The sequence below is a fragment of the Zingiber officinale genome, chromosome 4A (assembly GCF_018446385.1).
Source record: "Zingiber officinale cultivar Zhangliang chromosome 4A, Zo_v1.1, whole genome shotgun sequence".
In the NCBI taxonomy this organism is placed as follows: domain Eukaryota; kingdom Viridiplantae; phylum Streptophyta; class Magnoliopsida; order Zingiberales; family Zingiberaceae; genus Zingiber; species Zingiber officinale.
Window position 1 is genome coordinate 113,617,447 of NC_055992.1, and position 10,707 is coordinate 113,628,153.

The 10,707-nt window shown below is 49.5% G+C and overlaps 1 non-coding gene across 1 annotated transcript; it reads right to left on the reverse strand.

Annotated features, from left to right (window-relative positions):
* Window positions 1–10,379: 10,379 nt before the first annotated feature.
* On the reverse strand, window positions 10,380–10,485 carry LOC121974039. The gene has a single exon (XR_006109918.1). It is a non-coding gene; the product is annotated as a small nucleolar RNA R71 (small nucleolar RNA).
* Window positions 10,486–10,707: the final 222 nt, after the last annotated feature.

The following is a 10,707-nucleotide window of genomic DNA, read 5'->3' on the forward strand; positions in this document are numbered from 1 at the left end:
GCAGTTGGGCTTCATTCTGATCGGACGGTGTGGCGCCCGAGCGCAGAAATTCCGTGATGGGTGTCCTCCAGTCGCTCGGAAACGTGAGGTCCTGCATGCGGTCGACGTGCGCAACCAACAATACTTGTTCAATTGGCTGCTGAATGGCGCTCGGCGTTATTGAGCTCGCGAGTTTGGCTAACTCATCGGCCGCTTGATTTTCTGCTCTGGGTATCTTCTGGACAATAACTTCTCTAAAATTGGCTTTAAGCTTCTCAAAGGCTTCAGCGTAGAGCTTGAGCCAAGCACTGTTGATTTCGAAGGTACCAGAGAGCTGCTGTGCGGCCAACTGCGAATCCGAATAAAGCGTTACCCGACCGGCGCCAACATGCCGAGCTGCCTGCAAGCCGTCTATTAGGGCTTCATACTCTGCTTCATTGTTTGTGGATTTATAATCCAGCCGGACGGATAAATGCATCTTTTCTTCTTGAGGGGAGAGCAGCAGTATTCCAATCCCGCTCCCGAGTCGAGTGGACGATCCGTCCACAAATATTCTCCACATGGCTTCCGGCTCTGAATTCTGCACTTCAGTCACAAAATCGGCCAAGGACTGTGCTTTGATTGCCGAGCGGGGCTGGTATTGGATGTCAAATTCACTTAACTCCGTCGTCCATTTAATGAGCCGACCGGACGCTTCTGGATTCAGTAATACACGCCCGAGCGGGCTATTGGTTTTGACAATGATGGTATGTGCCAGGAAATATGGGCGAAGGCGCCGAGCGGCGAGGACCAGAGCGAAAGCCAGCTTCTCGAGCCTAGTGTAGCGGGATTCGACATCTTTTAAAATATGACTAAGAAAATACACAGGCTTTTCTCCGCTCGCCCTCACTAGTGCCGAGCCGATTGCTTGCTCGGTTGAAGACAAGTAAATACACAGTGGCTCACCCGCAGTCGGCTTTGCTAATACGGGGAGAGAGTTCAGATATGCCTTCAAATCTTCGAACGCCCGGTCACATTCTTCGTCCCAGTGAAACTTAGTGGCCTTGCGCAAGATTTTGAAAAAAGGAAGGCTCCGGTCGGCGGTTTTGGAGATGAATCTGGATAGAGCAGTTATCCGACTGGTCAAACGCTGCACTTCCCTTGTATTTCTTGGAGGCGGCATGTCTTGTAGAGCTTTCACCTTGCTGGGATTTGCTTTGATTCCCCGCTCGGTCACTATGTATCCCAAGAAACGCCCTCCCTTTGCTCCGAACAGACACTTCTGGAGATTTAGCTTGACTCCATATTTGCACAGCGTTCGGAAGGTTTCCTCCATGTCTTTGAAGAGATCGGCCGCTCGGACGGATTTGATGAGAATGTCGTCCACATACACTTCCAGATTTCGCCCGATTTGCTCTCTGAATACTTTATTCATCAAGCACTGATATGTGGCTCCCGCATTCTTCAATCCGAACAGCATCACATTATAGCAATAGGTGTCGTCGGCCGTCACGAAGCTGACTTTTTCTTGATTTTCACGGGCGAGCGGCACTTGATGATAGCCTTGGTAAGCGTCGAGCATGCATATTAGTTCGCAGCCAGCCGTAGAGTCCACTAGCTGATCTATCCGGGGCAGAGGATAAAAGTCTTTTGGGCAGGCTTTGTTGAGATCCCGAAAATCTATGCATACTCTCCACTTGTTGCCCGGCTTGGAGACTAATACTACGTTCGCCAGCCAGCTCGGGAACTGCACCTCGCGTATATGGCCGGCTTCCAGAAGCTTCTCCACCTCTACCCGGATGATGGCATTCTGCTCGGCGCTGAAATCCCTTTTCTCTGCTTTACCGGCCGAGCGTCCGGTCGGACATGTAACTCGTGCTGCGCTATGCTCGGCGAAATTCCGGGCAGCTCATGTGTCGACCAGACGAAGACATCATGGTTTCTTCGGAGGCATTGGATCAGCTCCTCTTTCTGTTTCACCTCCAGATCGGACGCAATGAATGTCGTAGCCTCCGATCGGGTTGGGTGTATCTGCACTTCCTCTTTTTCTTCATAAACTAAAGAGGGAGGCTTTTCAGTTATAGCATTCACCTCGATCCGTGGTGATTTCCGAGCGGAATTTGCTTCTGCTCGGACCATTTCAATGTAGCATCGCCGAGCTGTCAGTTGGTCTCCCCGTACCTCTCCCACTTTGTCTTCGACGGGGAACTTGATCTTCTGGTGGAAGGTGGAGACGGCCGCCCGGAACTCGCTGAGCGCCGGTCGTCCCAAAATGACGTTGTACGATGAGGGAGAGTCGACCACCACGAAGTTTGCTGTCTGCGTCCTCCTGAGCGGCTCCTCTCCCAGCGAGATAGCCAGCCGGATTTGTCCGACCGGTAGGACTTCATTGCTCGTAAACCCGTAGAGCGGGGTTGTCATGGACAGCAGCTCGGCTCGGTCAATTTGTAGTTGATCGAACGCCTTCTTAAATATGATGTTGACCGAGCTTCCTGTGTCAATAAATACGCGGTGAATAGTGTAGTTGGCTATTACCGCTTTGATGAGCAGAGCGTCGTCGTGGGGCACTTCAACTCCTTCCAAGTCCCCGGGCCCGAAACTGATTTCGGGTCCACTCGCCCGCTCTCTGCTGCAGCCGACTGCATGGATTTGGAGCTGCCGGACGCTCGCCTTTCTTGCTCGGTTGGAGTCTCCTCCGGTCGGCCCGCCAGCGATAATGTTGATCTCGCCTCGGGAAGTATTACTTCTATTCTCTTCTTCCCTAGCTGATGGCCGAGACCGTTCTCGTGACATTCGGCGATTCTCCTGCCTTAGAGAGCGATGCCGATCGGGAGTCTGTTGTTGTCTCCTATCGGTTCGCGTCCGATCGGCTTCATGTGTTCTCTGTCGCCTGTCGACTGAGGGAGACCGTCGGCCGCCATTCCGGGGCACGGGATGAGCCACGAAGGGAAGACTTCGACAATCCCTTGTGTTGTGCGTATCCGTCCGGTGGAAGGAGCAGAACATCGGGGTCCATTTCTTCTTTGGCTTGGGCCGGGCGACAGCTACCTCTTGCACGTGGGACCTGGCATGGGGGGATCGGATTGCTTCGGCCCTCGGTCCTCTGGGCGGCTGATGAGCGGCGTGCTGTTTCCGCTCGGCAGGAGGAGCCCGCTCGGTTGGAGTTTCTTTTTTCCTGGCCGCTTGCGCTTCTTCCACGTTGATGTATTCGTTAGCTCGGTGTAGCATGTGATCATAGTTTCGGGGCAGCTTTCGGATGAGCGATCAGAAGAAATCCCCATCCACTAGGCCTTGTGTGAAGGCATTCATCATGGTCTCCGAGGTGGCCGTTGGAATATCCATGGCCACTTTGTTGAACCGCTGGATGTAAGCTCAGAGCGATTCACGGGCTTCTTGTTTGATGGCGAACAGGCTAACACTGGTTTTTTGATAGCGCCGACTGCTTGCAAAATGATGGAGGAAGGCCGTTCGGAAGTCCTTGAAGCTTGTGATGGATCCGTCCGGCAGCCTCCGAAACCAACGTTGAGCCGATCCAGATAGGGTGGTGAGGAAAACCCGACACTTTACCCCATCTGTGTATTGATGCAGGGTTGCCGTGTTATCAAACTTGCCCAAATGATCATCCGGATCAGTGGTTCCATTGTATTCGCCGATCGTCGGAGGCACGTAGTGCTTGGGCAGAGGGTCTCGTAGAATAGCCTCTGAAAATTGGAGATTAATCCGCTCGGGCGATGAGTCCGCCCGAGGGGCTTTTCCTTTTCTGTCATCTCGCCTCGGCATCTCATCAGAAGAAGATCCCCGATCTCTATGAGTGGGTGCGGCTTCGGGGGTGCGGAATAGAGCCCGATGAAATGCAACGGTGGCAGGTGGTGCTTCCGCTCGACCGCCAGACGCTGACGTTGCTTGCTGCTCTGGCCGCTCGGCTGTTGTTTTCTGTTTTTGCTCCACGAGCTTGGCGGCCCTTAACTCGATCAGAGCGTCGAGTTCCTCCGTGGAAAGCGTCATCGTGTGTTGTCGTCCAGCCTCGTCCATTGTTTCCATTCGGATGCAGGAGCGTTCCCACAGACGGCGCCAAATTGATCCTATCCGAATGCTGAATCAACAGACGCTGGGCACGTGGCGCTCTCCGGGTAGCCGATGTAGATCTCTGGCTAGTCTCATAAAGCTCCGGCGAACCTGCACAGAAGTCGGACCGGGAAGGGGTTCCCGGCGGCGACCCTCCGACGCTCAAGTCAGACAAGCAAACAGTGAAGAAAGTGGCTCCAAAAGTCTTGAACGCGTACCTCTGGCGAAGTATGAGGCTCTTTATATAGAGCGGTGAAAGAGCTCCTGCACATCCACCGAGGTGCCTACGTGTCCGCAGCCCATACCTCAATATGTGTCTGTCAGAAAGCTTACCTGACGCCATACTGCTATAGTCCAAGTACGTCTTCGATGGGACAAGAGAACACCTAGCTGTCAGACTTAGAGTATGGCCTAGCCCTAGGACTTGACAGCTGTCAGAAGATGTCCTTGTCCTTCCCTACCCCACAGGCTGGTACGTCCGTCCGGACGGGGAGTGACGTCCGGATGGCCCTCATTTTATGCGCCGGCCAGACGGAATTCCCATCTCGCCGACCTGCCGTATGCATCGATATGCTGGGAAGATTTTCGGCAGGGTACTATGTAGGGTCTGTTAGCAGTATCACCTTCTCTTAGGCCTTCCGCTCGGCTCCTTGCTACTGTTCCATTGAGCGTCGGAACCCTGACTTCAGTAGGGGCGCCTATTGCCCTCGGCTATTCACCGGTCGGTCTGCCGGGGCCGGTCGAGAGGTCGGCCTCTCCCTCTCTGGTCGGCCACTTGGCCGGACGGCTCCAGCGTGGCATTGACCCCTCAGAATGGGAGTCCCCTGTTCTAACCGCCGGATCACGAAGTGTGGCTTCATGACTTTTCGATGAGCAACATGATGTCCTTTTTCATAGCCGATCAACCAATCCTGGATTGCTGAATGGCCACCCAGTTGCTTTGGAGCAGCATTTCTGGGTTGGCCTTTGACAAGTCTCGAGTTTAAGGTCGCCACTCGACAGTTACTGAAAATTGAGGGTTTAAGGTCGTTGCTCGACTGTTGATGATGACAGGGGTTTAAGGTCGCCACTCGACTATTGATGATGACTAGGGTTTAAGGTCGCCACTCGATCGTTGATGAAGACAAGGGTTTAAGGCGACCGCTTGACCATTGATGAAGACTAGAGTATAAGGTCGCTGCTCAACTGTTAATGAAGACTGGGATTTAAGGTCGCCGCTCGACCGCTGATAAAGACTGGGATTTAAGGTCGTTGCTCGACTGTTGATGATGACAAAGTTTTAAGGTCGTTGCTCGACCGTTGATGACGATAAGGGTTTAAGGTTGTTGCTCGACCATTGATGATGACAAGGATTTAAGGTCATTGCTCAACAATTGATGATGACAAAGGTTTAAGGTCGTCGTTCGACCGTTGATGACAATAAGGGTTTAAGGTTGCCACTCAACCGTTGATGACGACAAGGGTTTAAGGTCGTCGCTCGACTTTTAACTTGCCCGATCAGCTCAAGAGTCTGGAACACTTTTTTATTCATGTTTGTCCTGCATCCAGAAGGCATATACATAATTACATCATTTACTTACACACCTCTCATCTGGCCCTATAGGGTTGGAGATGATTCACTCTCAATGGCCGCTCGAGCCGTCTTCCGGCTTCATCCTCCAAGTAGTAGGCTCCTGAATGAAGTTTCTGCATGATTTTGTAGGGTCCTCCCCATGGCACCTCGAGCTTGGTGACGTCGCCGACTGGCTTGATTTTCTTCCACACCAGATCGCTGACCTGGAAAGATCTCGGGATCACCCTACGATTATAGTTTTGCCTTATCCACTATCGATATGTTGTTAGCCGAATGACAGCTTTATCCCACACTTCATCCACTAAGTCATGCCAAGCTGGCCGCATACTCGGTGGATGATAGATAGATCTAGAGTGACTCCCCGGCGCTTGGCTTTGCTAACACAGATAAAGAGTTAAGACTCCTTGATCTCTTCAAATGCTCGGTCACATTCCGCATCCCACTAGAATTTTGTCACTCAGCACAGTACCTTGAAGAACGGTAGACTCCGGTTGGATGATCTGGCTATGAATCTAGACAATGTTGTGATCCGTCCGGTCAGCCGTTGGGCGTCTTTCAAGCTGTGTGGCGGGGGCATATCTTGCAATGCCTTTACCTTGCTTGGATTCGCCTCAATCCCGCACTCGATGACGATGTAACCCAGGAATTGCCCACTTCTCACGCCAAACAAGCACATTTTAGGGTTCAATTTTATTCCATAAGCCCTAAGAGTTTGGCAGGTCTCGTCGACGTCTGCACAGAGGTCAGCAGCTCGGAGAGATTTTATTAAAATATCATCCACATATACCTTCATATTACAATCGATCTGCTGTCGAAACACTTTGTTCATCAACCTCTGATAAGTGGCGCCCACATTCTTCAGTCCGAACGACATGACGCTATAGCAATACGTCCCGTCGGCCGTAATGAAACTGACCTTCTCCTATTCTTCTCGGGTGAGTGGCACTTGGTGGTATCCTTGATAGGCGTCGAGCATGCAGATCATCTCGCAACTTGCCGTAGAGTCCACCATTTGATCTATCCTAGGCAGCGGGTAAAAGTCCTTTGGGCATGCCTTGTTCAGATCGCGAAAGTCGATATAGACCCGCCACTTATTGCCTGATTTGGAGATCAACACGACATTAGCGAGCCAGCTTGAGAACTGGACTTCCAGGATGTGGCCGACCTCCAATAATTTTTCTATTTCTTCTCAGATGATCAGTTTCTACTCTGCACTAAAGTCTCTTTTCCGCTGCTTCACGAGCCGAGCGTCTGGTCGGATATGAAGCTCATGTTGGGTGACGCTCGGCGAGATTCTGGGGTGCTCGTGGGTGGACCAGGCGAACACGTCATGATTCCGCTTAAGGCAGGTAGACAACTCTGCCTTTCTCTCTCTCTCCAGATCAGTGACAATGAAGGTGGTCGCTTCCGACCAATTCGGGTGGATCTGGACCTCTTCATTTTCTTCATAAACCAGCATAGGGGGCTTTTCTATGATGGCGCTCACTTCCAAGCGCGGGTTTTTTCGAGCGGCTCTTGCTTCAGATTTGATCATCTCGACGTAGCATCATCGAGCGACCAATTGGTCTCCCTTTAACTTCCCCTACTTTATCGTCTATCGAGAATTTAATCTGTTGGCAATAGGTGAATACCACTGGTCGAAACTCGTTGAGCGCCAGTCGGTCCAAGATGATGTTGTAGGCCGAAGGCGCATCCACCACAATGAAGTTTGTGGTCCTTATCCTCTTCAGGGGCTCCTCTCCGAGTGAGATGACTAGCTTGGTCTGGCCGTTCAACAACACTTCGTTGCCTGTGAAACCATAGAGAGAGGTCATCATCGACAGTAGTTCGCTCTGATCGATTTGTAGCTGATCGAATGCCTTCTTGAATATAATGTTCACCGAGCTCCCTGTGTCAACAAAAGTTCGATGGATTGTACAATTGGCGATTACAGCTTGGATGATCAGTGCATCATCGTGGGGAATTTTCACTCTCTCTAAATCTTTAGGGATGAAACTGATCTCGGCTCCCTCAGCTCTCTCCTTACTGCAACCAACAACGTGGATATCAAGTCGCCGAGCATGCGACTTCCTTGCTCGGTTAGAATCTTCGCCGGTCGGCCCGCCGTCGATTATTCCTATCTCTCCTCGAGAGGCGTTATTCTAGTTCTCCTCCTCCCATGCGGATGGTCTGATCCACTCGGTAGAGGTTCAAGCGGGGCCTAGATTCCTTTATTGATGGCATGGCTCAGTCGTCCTCCTTCCTTCACCCTGCAGATCAACTTCGGTGCCGCCGGTCGGGAGGTGGTGATTGACGGCGGTATTGCCATGGGGTCGACCTACTAGCTGCCAGGTCGTAACAGTCCCGGGTGTTGTGCGTCGTCGACTGGTGGAAGGAACAAAAAATTGGCGTCCACATCTTGCTTTTTCGACGAGCGACCACCACATGCTGCACGACATATGTCCGGGGCTCCTAGTGCGGTAGAGCTCCTGACCGTGGCCCCTTGGGGGGCTAGTGACTGCTCGGCTACCGTCATTCGACTACTATTGCTGGCTTGACAGACATCTCCTTCTTTCTTGCCGCCTGGTCTTCTTCCACGTTGATGTATGATGTGCGTAAATATTATGATCGTTTATGCATGTTTTAACGCACATTCACTTGCTTTATACGTATGTATTCTTTGCATGATCAACTCTTTTATCATGTACTCATCATATATACTCTTTTGTTTGAGTATCTGCTCTTTGTTTGGTTTTGTGTTAACAGAGACAACTTTTGAAACAAAAACAGCGATTATCGATGCACCGGAACGAGCCAGAGAACACGGTCGTGCAACCTCGCATAGTCGTGTGGCCAAACAGAAGAGGAGCAGTGCACGACCGTGTGGCCAACCAGAGGCAGATCAGAGCATGGGCATGCAAACCTGCACAACCGTGCCCCTCCCCCAACAACCGAAGCCAAACAAGGAACGGTCGTGCAACCCTGCACGGCCGTGTCCTAGGAGCCGAGCCCGAAGTTCACACAGTCGTGCCAATTGGCATGACCGTGCAGTGCGACCAGAGACAAGAAAGGGCACAGCCGTGCCATATTGGCATGGTCGTACAGCCGCAGTCGTGCCCTAGCCTATAAAAGGGTTTTAACCCTTCTCCTCAAAGGGGGGGCGAGCCAGAAGCGAACCGTCAGAGAGGGAATCACCTTGGTGTCGTTCCACATCGTCCAGGACCTCTGTCTAGCGATCATTCATCACCACATCGACTCCAGAAGTAAAGAATTGGATCCAAAGATCATTCATCGTCGTTGAATAAGCATCCTTTTTCTTTCTCGCTTCTTGTTTGAGATTGTATGCTTAATTACATTATGTCTTCAAGTTTTTCTCCGGTGTCTATGGAGTAGATTCCTTGTTCTAGGATTAGGGAGTAGTTGTGGATCGGTTTGATGTAAGACTCGTACATATGCTTATATTCATTGGATGATTTCGCTTGCTTTGTTTCAATTGCGTATTAATTGATTGTGTAGGAATTGCTAACCTCGTAGAGAGATTATCTTAGATCGTACACCCGAGGGGTCCTAGTGACAGGGGTAACCTATTCACGGACATCTAGGGTATTTCCTCGAAAGGAGAGGCAACTTCTCCACAAGGAAGTAAGAGACCAAACGGAACCCTTACTTCTATCCTTAATGACATCAATTAGAGTTGCATTCTTGTGATCTACCGAGGCGCCCTAGTGACAGGAGTTAACCATAACAGGATTTCACAGGGATGCTCTTTATTTAGTGCTTAAGGATAGTAGCTTTAGCTTCCGGTGAATGTATGTTGATGGACAATAAGTAGAGGATAGAACATGATACATCAATACCAACACAACGAAACCGAACTCCTAGAACTCTTCATAAACCAAGTAAAATACTCTCTCTTCACTAGTTCTCGTTTTCGCTTCTCATTCTCTTTTCTTTAGATAACTCACAATCATCGATAGTTTAGCTAATCTTAAGTGAACCATTGCTAGTGTTTATAACCAGTCCTCATGGGATCGATAATCTTTATTACTGATGACGAATCCGTGCACTTGCGGAATAGTAATAAGTTTTTAGCGCCATTGCCGGGGATTGCGTCTATAACGTTAGCAAAAATCATATTAGATTAGACTAGACTTAGTTTTTTTTCTTTATCTTTCCCTTTTCTAGTATTATGCATTTTAGAGATAAATAATTATATTTTTGCTTTTCTTTATTTTCTGTAATTTTTATTAAAACGCCTAAAAAAATATATTATTTCACTCTTTTCTTTACTATATTCCATATCTTGTTTTTGCATGCGAAGAGCTAATCTTTCAAGACAACTTCTACCGTTCGATCTAGAGATTGATAAGACTTTCTTGAGAAGAAGAAACTTACAGAAAGCATTTCAAGCCGCACAAGAATCTTCAGAAATGATCGACAAACTATTGAAGGATTATGTAGCACCTTATGCACGAGGGGTTCGGTCTAGCATCACTCGACCGCCAATTGAAGCCAACAATTTTGAAAATCAAGCCTGCAGTGATCCACATGGTCAAGCATAATCAATTTGTAGGAGGACCGCACGATGATCCAAACCACCACTTAGAGCTTTTCTATGAGATTTGTGGAACTATGAAAGTGAATGGGGTCCCTCCAGAATCAATAAGATTGCTTCTTTTCGGATTTTTCCTAAAAGACAAAGCCAAGCAGTGACTAAATTCCCTTCCAGTAAACAACATATCATCTTGGGAGCAGTGTGAGTAGAAATTTCTGGACAAGTTCTACCCACCAAGCAAAACTGCCCACATGAGGAACTTGATCACTAGCTTCAAACAGATAGACTCGGAATCATTATTTGAAGCCTGAGACAGATTCAAAAGTATGCTGAGACAGTGCCCCCATCATAGCCTTGAGAAGTGGTTGGTTCTACACACATTCTACAATGGAATCAACTATCACACGAAGGTATCCCTCGATTCTGCAGCAGGAGGAGCACTAATGAATAAGAGCCTTGATGAAGCTGAATAGATCATAGAGAATGTGGCACAGAACCACCATCAGTGGGCAACTGAAAGATCTGGTAGTTCTTTCTCAGGGAATCCAATTAAGGCGTCAGGAAAATTTGACGTAGA